We start from the raw sequence: 18498 nt of genomic DNA, 5'->3' as shown, positions 1-18498 counted from the left end.
GAAATCAAAAAATAAATGCAAATACTTCAAACGAACTAACCTCAAAAAATAATTAACGGGAAATCGGAAATTAGATGTAACTACATTGAACAAACTTCAAAGAATAATTAACTGAAAATCGAAAATTGGATGTAACTACATTGAACTAACTTCAAAGAATAATTAACGAGAAATTAGAAACTTGATGCAAATCATTGAATTAACATTGAATAATAATTAACGGCAAATTCTTGATACAACTGCATAGAACTAACCTCAAAGAATAATTAACGGAAAATTAGAAACTAGATGTAACTATATTGAACTATAACTTCAAATAATACTTAACGGGAAATCGGAAACTGGATGTAATTACATTGAACTAACATTAAAGAATAATTAACGAGAAATCGGAAAATGAATGCAAATGTATCGAACTAATATAAAATAATAATTAACGGGATTTCGAAATAGGATACAAATGCAACAAAATAATCTCCAAGAATAATTAATGGAAAATCGAAAACTGAATGCAACAACATCGAACTAACCTCAAAAAATAATTAACAGAAAATCGAAAACTCAAAGCAAGTACTTAAGGAATAATTAATTAACGGGAAATCGGCAAGTGGGTTGTTTCTTTTTATGGATTTTCACACTGCAAAAAAATTGAATGCGTGATCACTATAATATAAAGCACCGTTAAGTAAGGCGGGTTTGAAAACTAGTTAAATACATAATGGCAATCCCTTGGAATTTATGAATTCTGCAAATACACCTAACTAGCAGTTGGTTTTAATTAAGGGTGGAATTCAAGCTAATCAAGCTGAGCTTCACTATGCTCGGCTTCACTAATCAAGTAGCTCTGTTAGTGTACTTACAAACTAGTGATGGTTGGCTTGGTTCACATTGCAAGAGGAACGAGCTTGAGCGAGCCAAACGAGTCAAACCCCGAGCAGACCTAGCTTTACTTGACGTGCGGTTGATTGGAGCTGCCATACTGTTAATTTGAGTTTAGCTGGTTGTATAATTGAGATCAGAATGAGGACAACGAAAATCCATATAAGTTCTTCTTTAGCTTTACTTCTAAAATTTATCACAGAGACAACTTTAAAAGAACGAAACAACTTGTTAAGGTCGAGTATAAGTACACAGATAAGAAACAATAGTCACTTTTAATTCCTGTCCCCTTACAGTATTCTATAAGGGAATCTACAGTAACTGGAATTTACAGTCGAACTTTGCTCTCCTAATTCGTAAGACTCAAGTGTAATGAATTTGAAACTTAAAAGACAACCTAACCAGTAGAGGAGTCAGTAGTTCATACAAGAAAGATTGCAGGGTATATGACCTAAACTAATCAGTTTACTTAAGTTATCTCTATTACACCTGGGGGGTCTCGAATTGGTGTGCTGTGATCGGTACTGGGAGTGCTTCCCTCTGTGGAGAAGACCGTATCTTCGTGCACACATACAATTGTTGCTGGACTTTGAGGTGTACTTACATTGCACTCTGCAACACAACTTTCTCTCCCATCAGTCGTCCTTGCACTTAGAAAATCAATCTTCTTGGATCCTCTAGAAGATATGTCTTTCTCCTTATCAAATTCGACAGCCATGGCAGAAATTTTTTTTTTAGGAAACAGAGCATTCAGAAGTTATAATGTTCCTATGCTCATACAGGAAAATTATGAAGAATACGAGAAAAGCAATGGCAGAAGCAACTCCAGCAATCATAAAGAGACCCTTAAAGCAATCGAGGGTGAGGCTTTCGGAGGTAGTAGTCCCTTGCTCTTGACATGAAACCTGCTGCCCAAACCATTCGCGATCGATTGCCTCCATTTTGTCTCCCTCTGTCACATTTAAGATAGCCCTCGAAATATCAGGTACTAGAGGAGAACCCTTAGGAAAAACCTGAGCAAAATGTTTAGGAGCTCAAGTTAGAACAATGGAGTTGTTTTTAACACTTAATAGTGCAAATTGTCAAGATACAACCGACAACCATTACCTCCTTAACGATTGTTGGAATCAATAAGTGGTATGACAGACGGTGTTTGTAAATATGCAGAGTGACGTATCTAGTGGTTTCATGTTGCCTACTAATAGGTGACAGAGTTGCTCTCAGGTAACGAAGAGTATTAGGGTGACTTACAAAGCCAAAGCCAGCAGTCCTGTGTGTTGGTCCAACCATCATGTATTTTGTGCAGTATTTTGCAAGGAGGAGCTTCATATAAGGGATCTCATCAATAACGGCGGAAACTCCACCATTTCGACTTCCTTTTGACAAAGCCTGGTGGAACTCTTCTACATTGTCGTAGGGCCTCAACTTGGATGAATCGATGCCCATGCTTTGAGCAAGTCCGTACACAAAGGAACCTGATTGATAACCTACATAATCTCCGTTCTTTTGAGATCGCTGATGTCTGTGATGGTTGGTTGGAGCTGCTGTACTGTTAGCATCGAAGTTAAGCTAGCCGTATAACTCGATGTCAGAATGAGGACAACGAAAACCCATATAATCATCACAAACCTTGCAAAGTTGCTTATTATCCTTTCCTCTGCAAAGTGACAAATGGGATTATGCTCATTACTCTCGTGAATAAACTACAGAAGTAAAAGCATTAAAGGTGAATTGAAGTGGTATTACTCCACACTTGAGACTGCAATGCAGGTGGTTCTCATTCTATTTGAATATTGAATCCTGATTTCCCACTATAGTTTTTTTTCCATCGGGATGGCGTTATCACCATTTTCTACAACTAAATCGTTCCAAAAGGGGTAAAGTGTGATTTGACATGTTACTTTGTACCATTTTATCATCTAATACCCTTAACGCAGTTATGTAGTTGTGTAGAAAATGAGGAAGGAAGGAAATTACTATGTGCAAACACAAGCGTCGAGAAGGAGAAATAAAAGATCATGCCCACTTGTTGCGAAAATTTGCCTCTGAAGGCCTTGTTAATACCATGCTCTAGAACCCAGATCACGAAGCCAGTGTAGATGAAAAATGCCCCAGTTGTTAACCAGAGGTCCGTGGTTAGAGGCTTCAAAAAAATCCACGCATTCTTCCTATTATCGTACTTGACTGGCACTACCATTGATACCCCAGAGTCCGTAAAAGGTAATGTAAAATCCACGTAGTTGGATCTGTTGGCAAGAATTGTTACATCTCCCACAACCGCGTCATAATTCTGCGAATATGTTAAAGTTTAGTGAGAATAAATAAATGTTTCCGGCTAATTAAAGGCAAAATTTCAGGTGCAAGGCTTGTCTTAGATATGTTAACTGACCTGAAAATAGACTTGGTCTACAAATTCATTGTAATCTCCTGCGCTCTCTCCGTCTGCCTTTTCAAAAGGTACAAACTCATAGGGTAGGGCATATTTCATTGAGTCAACCACAGCCTTGAATACATCTATGCAAAATCCAGTGACCAATGTGGCATTAGTCCATTGATCCTTTTCAACCTTAACAAAATCACTAAAACCATCTTTTTTCGGAACTCCGACCTTCAACTTCCTCTCGCTTGTTGGCATCTCCCAACCCTTTGGAATCACAGTTGTCTCACCAGGCCAGATTATGGCTCGAAGATTGGTCTCGGATGATGTATTTGTTGTCAAGTCCGAGTTCCCTGAAAGTCCATGTGTTGAACTCCAGAATCCAATTTCTCTTTCTCCTTTCCCAATTAAATTCATTATTTTGAAAGTCGATGACTGCAATTGTCCATCTTTGAGCCAGAATTCTCCACTCAACCCTTGAAACTTGGTATGCAAGATTGAATCCCGAAGCTTAGGACCGTTTTCAGAGATCCCAAGATTTTCCAGGTCTGTGGTGTTTGTTCCGTTGTCTAGTCTCTTGAATAGAGGACTGACGGTGTTTAGTTTCTCAACAGCCATTGCTAGTGCCCAAAAACTGTCGTACGCGTATAGTCCAAGAACACTCAACTCAACTTCATCAATGTCTGGATTATCCTGGAGAAATTTTCTTTTCCATCTTCTTCTAAAGTTGTCAAGCTTTTCAGATCCTGGCACATAAGCTTTTATTCCTAGTACTCCCTGCATCGAGCCAATAATAGAGGTGTCCATAGAACTCAAGAGATCTGTAAGTCCATCAGTGATGATCCACACATACCCATTACTCATCATTCCGACTTCATTTGCTATGGAAAAAAAGCGTGAGCCAAGAGATGTCCTCATGTGCACCACAAACACCCTGGTCTGCATGGTCATCAGCTTGTACAGTTCACCGCGAATCTGTTCATCAGTTGGTGAAAAACACAAAACACTCCGGTATGGAACACGTGAGTTGACATCTTGGATGGCATCAATTAGATACGGTATCATGTCCTTTCCATAGTCAGTGTCTTCATATATTGGGACCACTTCCCTCCACCCAAAGTATTCAATAATTGCGGCAATAGCTTTCACTTGTGTGGAATCATTTAGAGTTGTTCTGATGAAATATGGGGTTTTGGTGAAGGAGATGGAAGGACTGGTTGCTGAGAAAGAAATGATGGGCACTTCAGTTTTGTTACCGATATCAACCACAAACACGACCTCGGAGGATGTTTGAGGTCCTAGGATGGCTTGCACTTGAACATTCTTTATCAGATCTACAGCTGTAGGTACAATGACCAAAGAAACCACTTAATTAGTTTTTGTGATTTACTGTATTTGTATTGGTAGTAAGTAACCTGCCATAAGAACAGAGGTTTCTACCAATCTACCTGTTAAACCAGACTAGCAACACATCAAGTAAAGCCATCAGTTTTGTGAGAATAGAGTAGCATTATGAATCATATAATTAGAAAAACATATGTAAGAGCATCTCTAGGTGGTAGTATCACCTTCAAATTTGCTTCCAAAACTCGGAATTTCGCGAAAAACGACCAACTCTAGGTGGAAGCAAATCCGGTAGTATTACCTGTCTAGAGGCATTCGTGGAAGCAAATATGTGATTTCGGATGCGGATAAGGCGCGACAGTGGTAATGTCACGCGCCACTACTGATGTCGTCATAATTTTTTTTTGACTTTGACCAGCATGCCGCACCATTACTAATGTCGCACACCATTTTTACTATAGGGCGACACTATCACTATCGCGTGCTCCAACAGGGAAAAAAAAAAAAAAAAAATGGTCGGAATTCTACATCCATATATATACACTCATTTCCTCCTTAATTTTACATACACTTAACCCAAATATTCTAATCAAACAATTCAACCATTTCACATCAATCATTAACAAACAACACACACACATTGCCAAAAAATTGATCATGAAGTGTATGAGTTTTTTCCCCTTCAATCTTCATCTTTGTCTTCATCTTCATTTTCATCGTCGTCTTCTTCTTCATCTTCTCCGGCGAAAGACTCGGTAGATAATCTTGATGGGGAATTTGTTAACGTCATTCCCCTTATGAAGCACAGTTTGGTTGTACTTGCACAAGCACAAGTACATGCTCCGAAGGCACCACATGGTGGTTCAAAGAAGAGTTGAAAAGTGAAACATATAAACTATGCTTTAACTTTGGAAATCTTAGAAGGTAACTACTTGGTCGATCGTCCTGTTTTTTTGAAAGAGGATTTCAAACGGTGCTTTTTTATGAAAAAATCTTTATTCCTTCCCATCTTCAACGATATTCAGACTCATTTTAAGTATTTTCATCAGCCTAAATTTAACAATACTGGTAAACCTGGGATAGATCCTTTGATCAAGGTAGCTGCAGCTTTGCGTATTCTTGGTTATGGTATGGTAGTTTATCAAATTGACAATCAATTATATATTTTCGAGCAATCTGGAAACCAGACATTGAGGCATTTCTGTGATGCAATTATCAAATTGTACAGTTCAATCTACTTGTGAAGGCCAAACATTGCAGGTACATAACACTTGCTTGCACATTTCTGCCAAACATGGATGGCCGAGTATGTTGGGAAACATTGATTGCATGTATTGGGAATGACATAATTGTTCAACTGGATGACAATGTGCTTACAGTGGTCATTATGAAAAACCATCTGTTATTCTCAAAGCTGTTGCAACCGAAGACATGTGGATATGACATTTTTTTTTTCGGATGCCAGGGTCACACAATGACATCAACGTGTTGGACAACTCGCGGGTATTTGAGCATGTGATCAATGGTATTTTCCCACATGTTTTATTTTGATGTAAATCATCAAAGCTACAATATAGGTTATTATTTAGCTGATGATATCTATCATGACTATTGACTATGCGACATTTATACAAACAATTTCAAAACCTATGCTTTAAAGACGAAGTGGTTCGCAATGATGCAAGAAGCTGCAAGGAAAGATATTGAAAGACTACACCATAACAGGATATTTGCAACACACACTTTTTTTGGTTTGTAACACATTTTTACCGTTGGTAAGTCACGCTATATAAACGCTGGGAATGTTATTTTCTCTTCTCTCTCACTGCCGCTGCCGAGTACTTGACTCAATTAATTTCGATGGATAGCTCAAACCCTCTCCTCTTCTTGAAACCAAATTTTGTCCCTCCTCCATGCTCAATCATTATTTTTCTACTCTAATCACTGGGAGGTCGCTCTCAGTCACGGGAGAATTTAATTATCATGGATTTGTATTAGAATGCGCTCGAAGGAAGTATTTCGAAATCTGTGTCTAAATTGAAGTCACTCAAGTTTTTGTAAGTTTTATTTGGAGAAGGGTTTTGATTTGTTGTGTTATTAGATTTTTATTATGTTCTTGTAAATTGTAAACTCACTGTTATCTTATATTTTGATGGCATTGCCGTTTGAAAAATAACAAACTCACAGGATCAATTCCAAGAGAACCCGCAAAGCTTTCAAACCTCAAACTCTTGGAAGAATGAAAAGACATGGTCGAATGAAAATTAAGATTAAATTTGGAGGTAGTGCATCTCTATTTATTGTCTTTAATTAGTTTATTTCTCCAGCCTCCTTTTAAATGCCAACCAATTTATTCTACGAGTAATTGCCTGAGAAGCATGCATGTGCCTGGGTTTTATGGTTGGGGTTGTCCAAAATGAGTTGTTGTAATGTTTCAGGAGAAAGGAAGTTGAGGGGATGGATGGGTTGGTTTATCACTCCTATACTGTTATGTTGGGTTAGGAATACAATTCGTTTAGATCCAATGTTAGTCATTCAGTTTATGTAACAATGAATATCTTAGTGTTTTTTGGCGGTTAAACTCTTGTGAAGTTCGATTGTTTTGACAAGGGAAGTAAAAATGAATTAGTAAATAGTTCGACATATGATTAAGATGTACGTCAGCGAATTTCACATGTACTTCTGAAATGAGAAAATGTGTTGTATTTGTTTGATATATTTTGATAAACTTTCCTTTTGGCATGTACTTGTTGAAAGCTTGTTAGATATGATTATTATTCCGTGTGACCTTTTTTTTGTGTGTTAACTACTTAATTACCAATTATAATGAGTGAGTTTGTTGTATGTGTTTCCATTCTAATAAGCTTTCCATGTTGTGTGAGTGTTTGAAACCAAAAAAAGGGGTTGATGTATCCGATGTGTTCGAAGGGGGGGAGGGTCTGTTTCCAATTTTTGTGTCTTAGAAGGGGGTGGCATGTGTCTATGTAATATGTGTGTGAGTTGTTAGAAGAGGGTGGGTCTGTTTCAGGTGTATGTGATGAGTGTGTTTGAGAGTGGGGGGATCTGTTCGTCGGTATTGTTGCTCATTTTCTAAGGTTTAATTCTCTTCTTAATTTGCATCGGTAATGTTCTTCCTTGTTGGACCCCAAAAATACACTCAGCTTTATCAGATTAGCTATGTTCAAATATTGTTCATTTGTCCTAATCCTATTTGTTAACATTAACATCATACATCATATAGTTAACTAGATAAACTATATCCAGTTGTGAATAATTGTGACTGTTTTGCTAAGGCACGTCAGTAGGTACTACGAAAATTTAATTTGATGTTCCTCTTCTTGAAAACAAGTGTTGATGCATCATGTACTTCATTTGCTTGTTGGTTGGTGTTTGAATATTCTAAAATTTTACTTAGGTTACTATTGTTGTCATTAGTGTTAAAGGTCTTATTGTATACTTTTCTGAACCTGATTTGGGTATATTGGCTTTTATCAAGTTATTGGTTATTAAGCTCATCTCCTATTCCTCAAACCAGACAACACTTGGGTTTCCTTCTCTTCTGTCGCCTGCTCAATCCAGAAAGCACTTCTCGTTTGCTGCTGCTTAATTTTCTCTCTTACTGCCGTTGTTCAATCTTCTCTCTCACTGCTAATTTAGGAAGTACCCACTCACCATCCTCTTTACTTTTCTATGGTTTTGGTTCTTCAACTATCACTCATCTCTCACTTTCGATTTTGCTTGCTTCTAAGGTACAATTTTTATCTTGAATTCACAATTTACTTGGTACTACTTCATTTTATTTGAAATTAAGAGTCCTTTTGTCTGATTCAAACTCGAACAAAAGGAATATATGATTATGTTTATATCTGTATCTTGAATGTAACCGTAACTATAAAGTCATCTTCTTTTGTTGCATCAATTGCTTAAGAATACCCATCTGATTGATTTCAAATTTTTTTTAGGTGTTGAAATATCATGTTTTGGGTTGGAACATAAACATTGAACCATTGGTTGGTTAGTATTGTTAGATAGAGAAACGGGTATGCGTTGATTTTGCCAAAGTAGTCTTATTTTGAATTTAGTGGTCAACTAAAACAGAAGAAGTAAAGGCTAAATCCTATGTGGCTTAAGCCATGTGGTGGCCACAAGCTCAAAGCAGACCATGTCTCTCTAGCTGGGCCGACTCAACACAAAATATCATTTACGGAATCAACTCAAAAGTACTCTTGTATATGGTTGGGTGTTGTATGCCCTTTGTATCTGGCACAGGTTATGGTTTAACATTAACCTGAATTTTGGATGCTTAGCCTTAATCATTTCGCCATATTTTGTTCAATCACAGGCATGTTATTTCACTGATAAAAAACAAAGTTGATTGGGTTTTTATTCATCTTGTTAAGTTACGTCTAGATGGTTAAAGGGATCGACGACATGGAGTTTTGTAGTCTTTGCGTTTAGGTGTCATTTGTGAGGGCCCTTGGTGCTGAACAAGCTTCTGTAACCTATCTACAACGAGATGCCTTACTTGTAAAGCTTACATGCTTTGTTCCATTACAAATATGAATTTCCATTCCCCCGCTTTCCTTTCCCTTCTAGCATGGCATGTGAGTGGATTGATTTGAGCAGTATGCTACATAAATTATTACACTTGAGGTAGCCCTTGTACCAATCTAAATAGGGAGTTTTGTCTTGGTGTATCATGTTAGATCATACGAGTATATCATGAACTGTTGTGTGTTGTGTTAGATAGTTTGAATATGTTGATTTAAGAACAAACATCTTGTTTTATTCTAGTGTCTAAAGCTTCTGTTTTCTTAAATATTTTGTGCTCTTGTTTTCCGGATTGAAGTTTGCGTGCACCTGGGCAATGAAACTGAATTGGACAATAATAGTTTGTTTATAACTAAACACTGGTTTTTAGTTTTGTTAACATTGACGAATTTTCTAACTTCATTGAAAGAATTAATTGCTTCCACAATATTTTATAGAACTGGTTGGGACTCAAAAGGACTTTTAGATTGCATTTTGGAACTCATGGTTAGCAGTTAGCTATGAAGTGTGAACTATCATAGTTTCTTCTATGAGCTTTCAATGTGTTGAGTTGTTGCTAATTGTTGCTGGTTAAAGAATATGAACATAAAGCTAGACTCAATTGATAGAGGGTCTTAAAGGGATTTCCAAACGGACTAGTAAGAATATGAAGAAGGTTGCGTGTTACATAAAGACTGAATTGGAGGTAGAAGGTTGCTAATTGGCAGTTGTTGAAGGTGGTAATCTCAAGGATCTCTGGTTATTCTTATCATCAGGTATGAGTAGTTGTGCAGAGCAGTCTAGTATGTGCGAAGTTGAGATTGTGACAACTTTTCTACATTTGCTAATAATTATCTCTTTGGCTTGGGCTCTCAGTACTAGCTGGGTTGTGGAGCTTCATTGTATGTACATCCAGTTGAAACCAGCAATAGGAGATGGAGTAGGTTAATAACGGGTAACGGCTACAACTGCTACACCTGATGAGGTTGCATTCATATTGAGTGTGCCAAAATGTAAATAAATGGATGAAACAGGAGCATCGTATGTCTGCCTTTCCAAGGACGACTCATGTAAAGGTAGGTGCTTAGTCTAAAAAATTCTTATATTAGATCATCATCAGTTCTTCCTTGCAAGGGAATAAGATGGTTACTTGTGGAGACTACTTTAATTACCCAGTTACTAGTATATGGTATTAGTGAAGTATTTAGTACTCTTTTGTCACACGCAAACTGATGCACTCGGACAGTAGTTAGTATCTTACTTTTTCAGCCTTTTATTTGTGTGTGATATCAATTTACTTGTAAAAATTTGACTTGGATACAGAGTGTGGATTTATTTTGGAATGGGTGGAGTTGGTTTGCATTGTACTCCCCATTTAATTATTCACATTTTGCCAACCTGATTCTTATTCTATTGCATATTGATGGTTAAAAGGAATTGGTATATTTGTATATATATGATGCATTATGTCTCCCTCTTGCTGTTAAAATTTTGCTTAGAAGTTTGTTCCTATTGCTTATTCTAGAATTTGTTGTAGGTGAAAGATGCTAGATGGAACCTGAAGCACGAGGGTCAAGATATAGAAATGGGCTTGGTTGAGCACTTTGCTGATGAATTTAATTGCTAACTAGGGTTTAGAGTGGATGTGAGGAAATTCTCAAAAGTAATGGCTATATTGAAGAAACAATTAAGGTCAAACGCGATGGCTCCAATATCACAACTGTGACTTCATAGGTGTGTTTAATTCTCTCTTTCATTGTTTTCAGATTTTTTGTTTTTCTGTTAGTTACAAGTATATGGTATTGAGGCATTTTGAAAATTTGAAGAACTTTTGTCTTACACACATATCATACACACACACTCCTGCACACAGGCAAACAAATAAAGATAGTGTTGTTAACTATAAGGTAGCTAAGTGTTTATTCTATGCTTGTACATGTTGATAACAAGTATTTTGACGTTAAATTTTCAGGAAATAAATGGAATTATGGAGTTGCACTAAGGACTGTATGGTCGACCTGTTTTTTGTCGTTTGTGCCTAGTGAAGCCGTGACCAATGCCTGGCAGCTGGAAATTAAAAGAAATATTTGCACTTGGTGTTGCACTTCGAAGGTACTTAGAAATGATAACAGTGAGTGGGTTTTTGTACCTGCAAGTCTACGAGTGATTTTCTCTTGTTTAAGACCACTGTACAAAAAAAGAATATTGATTTTCCATTAGAAAATCTTTTAAAGTTGTTAAGTTATATGGTTCAATGAGGAGTATCATACTTTTTCAGCATTTTGTTTGTCTATACTATCATTTAGTTGTAAAATGTGTGTTTTCATGGATCAGTAGCTAAAGTCTAACTTTGATATTTGCTTGTATATATAACTAGGAATGGTATCTTTTGCAAATTCAGGTAGCCCCCAAAAAATGGGGCGGGAAAGAAGTTTTTTTTTTTTTTTTTTTTTTAAACAATATCACCAAATTTGTAACGGTAAAAGCCTTAGGAAACAAGGAAATCGTTGCAAAAGATTAAAGAAACGTATTAAAACAGCTTGGTAAAGTGTTACAAATTTAACTAAGCAACGCTTAATAATCATTGGTAATGTAGACACTGTCCATACACTGTAACAGTTATGGACCGTTACAAATATTTGCAACACTTTACCTACGCCAAATTTGCAATATATTTCAAGCGTTGCGAAAAGTAATAGTAACGCTTTTTTGACATTACTAATTGCTTGTTATGGTGTAGTTTTGGGGTTTTGCAATCTAAACTTGGGATTTTGGCAAAAGCTTGCAAATTATGACATGTGAAGACAATGAATACGGTTATCAGAGCATGTATCATATTACACAATATGATAATTATAGCTAAGAATAAAAATTATGAAATGAGGAGGTACATTCATGATTCAGAAAGGCAACCACAGATATCACCTACTCGGGAATACTACATTGAGGGGACTCTACGAGTTCAATCAAAGACTATGCATAATAGACTTAAAAGCGACCTTGTCGAGCATCTATGGAGCATTAGGGGTGACCGATGTTGATTGTTGTAATTTAATTTAATTTTGTAGATGCGTGTTTCTTTTTAATCATCAATAAACAATGTAAATCAATTTCTATATATATATATATATATATATATATATATATATATATATATATATATATATATATTTATTTATTTATTTATTTAAAAAAAAATTAAACTAACATATATTTATATAAAATAAAAGTTCATTCATATTAAAAAAAAACATATTATGTTACATAGTCATAGAAGATAAAATGAGTAACTACTCTTAAATAACTTTTTCCATTACAGGACCCAACCACTCACATTTTCTATACGCTAAATACTTCAATAGATCAAGACATCTTTCTTAGGTTCGTAAACTTTTTCAGCTCTCTAACACCATTATAACCATTTGGGCATGATATATGTGCATAGGGGCAATACCTATACCTATGATCATCATCGCCACAACACGTGCATATTAACAAACTGTTTATATATATATACCATACTAGGGCATATATTATACATGTATTTCAAAAATCTTACTTCTTCACCATCTTTGTTATAACTTCTATATATGAGCATATAACCTTGACAATGTGATGCTTTAATTTGGGACACCTTGCATTCAGATACTTGCATGATAATGCAAGGTGTTTTCTTGAGGTGCAAATTTGGCACCTCTCTTGATCGAGTGTATCAAAATAACATAATTGTTGAGTTGATTCGCCAACGTTGCTATGTTAGTTAGTTTTTTGCAATGATGAAGAAGAAGTTATGGCTAAATGAAATGGTTGTGGAGATAGTTTTGGAGTGTGGGGTGAGAATGAAGGAATGAAGCAATTTGTGAAATTTGTGTATTTTTACTCGATAGCACGCGACATTGGTAATGACATGTGACAGTACCAATGGTGCGCGACAGTGGTACTTGCGTGGTAGACCATACATACAGATTTGCATCCGATATTTGCGACCATCTAGAGTTGGTCAAAATTTGAAGATATTTTCTTCAAATTTCACCCTCAAACCTACAGGTGATACTACCATCATTTAGAGATGCTCTAAGTACTTTGGCTTTGGGAACAATGTGGTCCTTCGAAGTGTCAATGAGCGAGTCTCTTTGATCTCATATGTTATAAACTTGTTTGTCTTTTTCTTTCCTGGTGATCTAGAAAAAGTCAAGAAGTAAAGGCAAGCAGAAAAACTCATCTTGTAACTTGGGAGAGCAGTTAAGTTTGGACATTACCAGTATTTCCTCTGTTGAGATCTCTAAGGAAAGTGAATTTGGTCACATCACAAAGCAGAACAAGCTAGGCCTAGAAAAGATGAATCTTTGCATCTATAACGTGCCTGATAGTGACCTTCATTCACTTGTTGCAACATAAGATCAAAGAAAAGTCCCATACAAATATATATATATAGCTCCGAAGTTAGATTGCTTTGATTCTGGAAAGCTGGGGTAGAAGGTTTTTCCATTGCAATTATTTCATTTTATCAGGGTTATACTGTTTGGATGCTAGATGTTAAAAGGTTAATAACCTTTTGTATATTGTAAGCTTACTGGTATTTGCATCGCGGTCGCATCGCACGCATCGTCGCGCACTTTTAGCCTTTGACGCCAAGATCCTCCATTTTTTTTAAAAAATGAGCCTATACTCATGTTTCAAGAGCCCAAGAACCTATAAAAGTTCAGCCCAAAAACAGTCCAAGCCTTTTTTGTGTGAGGTGGGTGAGGTGAGAATTTTTTTTAAACTCACTCCAAAAAAACTTATGAACTCACCCCAGAAAAACATTTTAGTGGCTATGGTTAGGGGGTGACACGAACACTTATCACTTTATGAGATGGAATTTGTCAACCCACACCACCTTTCTCAAGAAAAATGCTAGATGTTAAAAGGTTAATAATATTTTATTTTGTTGAGGTGAGACTAGTTAATCTTACATTCTTAGAGCATTCCCAGTGCAAGTGAATTTTTCCCCCTCTTATCACCATTTTGGTGAAAAGCAAGGTGAAGCCGCTAGAATGCAAAGGTGAAAAAATTTCGGACGGGATGTTGGATTCCGTCCGGGCGTAAAAAATAGAAAAAAACGCCGGACGGAATGAAACATCCCGTCTGAAATAAAAATAAAAAAAAAATAAAAAAAAAAAAAAAACGCTCGGTGGAGTATCGCTTCTATTCTCCGGTGCCGCCTCATGATTCCTTTGTACTTTCGATGGTGGCCTATGCCCCGTTTGCAAAAGAGTAGACTAGATGCTTTTTCGGGACCATCAAAGACATCATTGTAGGCATTTTCCGGGTTTCAAATACCGACATGATCATGTCGGAGATATTTTATGTGATGCATTTTGGAGGTTTTGGGGGTACAAGTGAAGAAGGAGGCTCCTGTGAATTTCTCAATTGATCCGAATGAGGGAAGATCTACACTTCGCCCTGCGGATGTGTTGATATATAGTTGGTCCGAGGGGAGACATGCATGTGTTGATGTAATAATGGAGCCTCTCCGCTGGTAGTTGGGAATGGAGTCTTTGAGGTGGGAGAAGCGGCTAAGAGAGCGGCGGCGGGGAAGATGGAAAAGCATGAGGAAGCTTGACGGCTAACCAAAGATCGTTTCATTCCGTTTAGTTTCGACACTTTCGGTTTCTTGGAACAACGAACTTCTCGAGAGACTTGAGAAAGTCATGGACGATAACGTTATGACAAATTTGGTTCTAACGAGTTTGTTTTAGAAGAATAGGATTTGCTATTCGAGAAAGGATTTTATGCGGCCGCGCCTTGTTCTTGGCGCTTGTCCTAATAATTTGTAAAAATCCTTATCGATTATCAATAAAATTTCCACTTAAAAAAAAAAAAAAAAAAAAAAAAAAAAAAACCAAAAAACCAAAAAAAAACCGAAAAATCATGCGAGACGGAATAAAACATTTCGTCTGAAAAAAAACACACGATACGGAATCCATTTAAAAAAAAAAAAAAAAACACACACACACACACGAGACGGAATCCAACATCCCGTCCAAAGTTCACAAGTCAGCCAGTATCTCGGTTGAATGTTTCACTATATTTTTTTCACCTTGGAAATGACTTGGGAAAATAATCACCATATTTTTTAACTCTGTATTGGGCACTGGTTTTGCACAAAAAAGAAGTGAAAATTTTCACATTCTCCCTTTTTTCTCCTGTATTGGGAATGCTATTACAGTATTTGTAGAGAATAGACGTAGACTTTTTGATTTAAGGACCACTGACTTTGGAGTCTCAATAGAGTGAGTCCACATCATGCATTCATTATCTGGGTCATCAAATATTCGATCACCAGTTACCACCAATCAGTCTCAAACATTTCCCTTGAGAGATAGGGACGCATATTTAGGATATCATATTTTCAATCAAAAAAATAATATCAATAATAATTAATATCAATAATAATTATTTTTTTTCGATAAAATAATATCAATAATTACAATGTCAACACGTACTCAACGGTCACAAGGACGACGGAGACAAACATGTCTGACCTGGATGAGTTTAGTTAAGTACATAGCTTCTTTTGACTGTAATAACTAGAAACCGGCGGGTTTTCAGAGAAAAACAAAACTAGATTTAGATAGCTGCTGGCACGTTCGATCTAAAGGCAAAAGTTGTGTTCAAATGGGTAGGATGCAACGTAATAAAAATTAACTCTAGAAGTTACAATGAACATAGCCACATAACCGTCACTGTACGTGTATAAAAACAAGTTGTTGTTCTCTTCAAGCCTAAAGTTTTACGAATTACGAGTTTAAATACCTTGCGACCTTTTATTTTTTAGCTAAAAGACAAGCAAAACTTTCAGAACTTTAACGTGGCATTTGGAATCAAAAGTCCAGCAGAAACTTTAACGTAACAACCATTTCAAACGATTTCATATCAAAAGAATGGTACCAAAACTTTTGGATCTTGTGAACTTTTCAAAACCATTTCGTAATGGTTAGAATTTTTTTGGCATCCTTAATTTTCTGGCTACAAGTTAAGCTAAGCCTAATGCTACATGTTCAAAATATATACGAAAGAAAAAGCATCAAAGCAAGGAGCTGAGGTCTGAACTGTGACTCTTTATTAATTTAAATTTGACGTACCTGCTGAAGCGGCACCGACTATGTCACTGTGGGAGTCTCGGGTATGAAGAACCAACTTTCTAGTGTAGTTGTGAGTCGAGTAGTAATCAGAGAGCGCCATAGATATGCAGCTTTGGCTCATCTTTCCTACCCATGTATCCAAATTCAGAATCACCCCTACATCAACACTAGACATCTCACTACTTGTACTTTTGATTGCAATCACTAACACTAACACAAAGGTTATAGGCGAAGAAAGTGAAGGATAGGCTGTTGTCTTCTTCATTGGAACAGAAGATGTTATTGGGTTGGTCAATGCTTTAGCTTGATCAAATTTTGTTCATATATGTAGGCCCTTCTCCCTGTGGAGGAGTCTTATTTAATTCATGACTTTCTAGTACTTAATTAAAAATTAATGTGGCAGTTCAAGTTTCTTCAGGTCAACTATTTAATTATATTGGACGTGTTTGATTATAGATGGCTGGAATGTTGTCCAGAGCGAGTTTAATCTCCATCCTGATCTGTACACAAAATTAGCCTATAACTAGATTTTGGACCCGGGAATACGCCCGGGATCTATTAAATATTTTGTGTGTTGAAAATGTTTTTACAAAATGTCTTACACAAATTTTCGAATCAGAATATATTTTTATTAAAAAGAAACCGAAATAAGTTAATGAGCAGCGATTATAGTGCATAAATACTTGGAAATTAAGGGATCAAATTGAAATAGCTTCTTCAGTTTGTGGTTTATGATATTAATCCATAATTTTCAAATATAATTATTTTAAACTCGATCTAGCATGTATAATAGTTTTCTTAGATTTATGGTGATTTAGCGGCAAATTTTCGAATCATAATATATTTTTATTAAAAATAAACTGAAATACGTTAATGAGCAACGATTATGGTGCATAAGTATTTGGAAACTAAGGGATCAAATTGAGATAGCCTATTCACTTTGTGGTTTAGGATATTAATCCGTAATTTTCAAATGGAATTATCTTAAACTTGATCTATCTTGTCTAATAGTTTTATTAGATTTATGGTGATTTAGCAGTAAATCATCAGTGCTCAGCTTACGTACTAATGTGTACAAATTACTAAAACAGATTGATTGTTTCCATATCCTCAAAGAATACACTACTCCCACTTGAAAAGATTTGTCACATGAACATGTCCTACGAACGGGTGTCGTTATATTAAATTATTCTAAAAAATATTAGCAATTATGCATAGCTATAAGATATGAAAATTATATTAATTACTCATTTAAATTTCTTGCACCACTATGCATAGCTCTATAAAAAGGAACCATCAAACATTGATAAAACTCATTGATTTCTTTTTATTGTTAGGTTTAACAATAGAAGTTTGATTGAAGTTTTGTGAGAATGTCCAATGTGGCGAAGATAATATTGAAGCTACTTGAATAGCAAAGCATTTCCAATCACAATAAAAGAATTATGATAAACACTACTTAAAATGTAAAACTATATTTGTCGAGACATTTATTCCCCTACATATATTACAAATATGTTTTAGGGTTATTAGTTCAATGCATTTGCATCAAGTTTCTTATTTTCCATTAATTATTCTTTGAGGTTAGTTTAATGTAGTACGTTGCATCTAGTTTCCAAATTCTCATTACTTATTCTTTGATGTTAGTTCAATGCAGTTGCATCAAGTTTTTGATTTCCCGTTAATTATTATTTGAAGTTAGTTCAGTGTAATTGCATCCACTTTATGATTTCCCGTTAGTTATTCATTAAAGTTAATTCAGTACAGTTGCATCCAGTTTTCGATGTTTCGTTAATTAGTATTTGAGATTAGTTCATTGCATTTGCATCCTGGTTCCAATCTCCCATTAATTACTCTTTGAGGTTAGTTCAATGCATCTACATCCAGTTTCTGATTCCCGTTAATTGTTTTTCTAGGTTAGTTCGATAGTTTACTGCATACATGTAAGAGTCTGTTTTTATAAACTAACTTTCGTTTTGGATTCCTAATTACTCATGTGAGAAGGCTAAAAAAGAGGACATTTATGCTTTGAGGTCAGCGCGATGCAGTTACATCCGACTCCTAATTTCCAGTTAACTATTTTTTAGGCTATTTCAATGCATTTGCATCCAATTTCTGATTTCCCATTAATTAATCTCTGATTTTAGTTTAATGCAGTTGCATCCAGTTTTTAGTTTTCTGTTAATTATTCTTTGATGTTAGTTCAATGCAGTTGCATCCAATTTTCAATTTTATGTTAAT

The 18498-nt window shown here is 35.9% G+C and overlaps 1 long non-coding RNA gene and 1 pseudogene across 2 annotated transcripts; one reads left to right on the top strand and one right to left on the bottom strand.

Annotated features, from left to right (window-relative positions):
- Positions 1 to 1088: 1088 nt before the first annotated feature.
- LOC147509563 (glutamate receptor 2.5-like) lies at positions 1089 to 16543 on the bottom strand (annotated as a pseudogene). Its single transcript, XR_015218518.1, has 5 exons — positions 16258 to 16543; positions 3269 to 4596; positions 2857 to 3169; positions 2131 to 2536; positions 1089 to 1892 (listed from the first exon to the last, which is right to left on the bottom strand). The product of XR_015218518.1 is annotated as a glutamate receptor 2.5-like (transcript).
- Positions 9208 to 11790, top strand: LOC147509564 (uncharacterized). The gene is made up of 4 exons (XR_015216577.1): positions 9208 to 9906; positions 10007 to 10206; positions 10668 to 10864; positions 11103 to 11790. It is a non-coding gene; the product is annotated as an uncharacterized LOC147509564 (long non-coding RNA).
- Positions 16544 to 18498: the final 1955 nt, after the last annotated feature.

This window comes from Coptis chinensis, chromosome 3 (genome assembly GCF_015680905.1).
Source record: "Coptis chinensis isolate HL-2020 chromosome 3, ASM1568090v1, whole genome shotgun sequence".
Classification (NCBI taxonomy): Eukaryota; Viridiplantae; Streptophyta; class Magnoliopsida; order Ranunculales; family Ranunculaceae; genus Coptis; species Coptis chinensis.
This window is presented reverse-complemented; position numbering and strand designations above follow the sequence as displayed.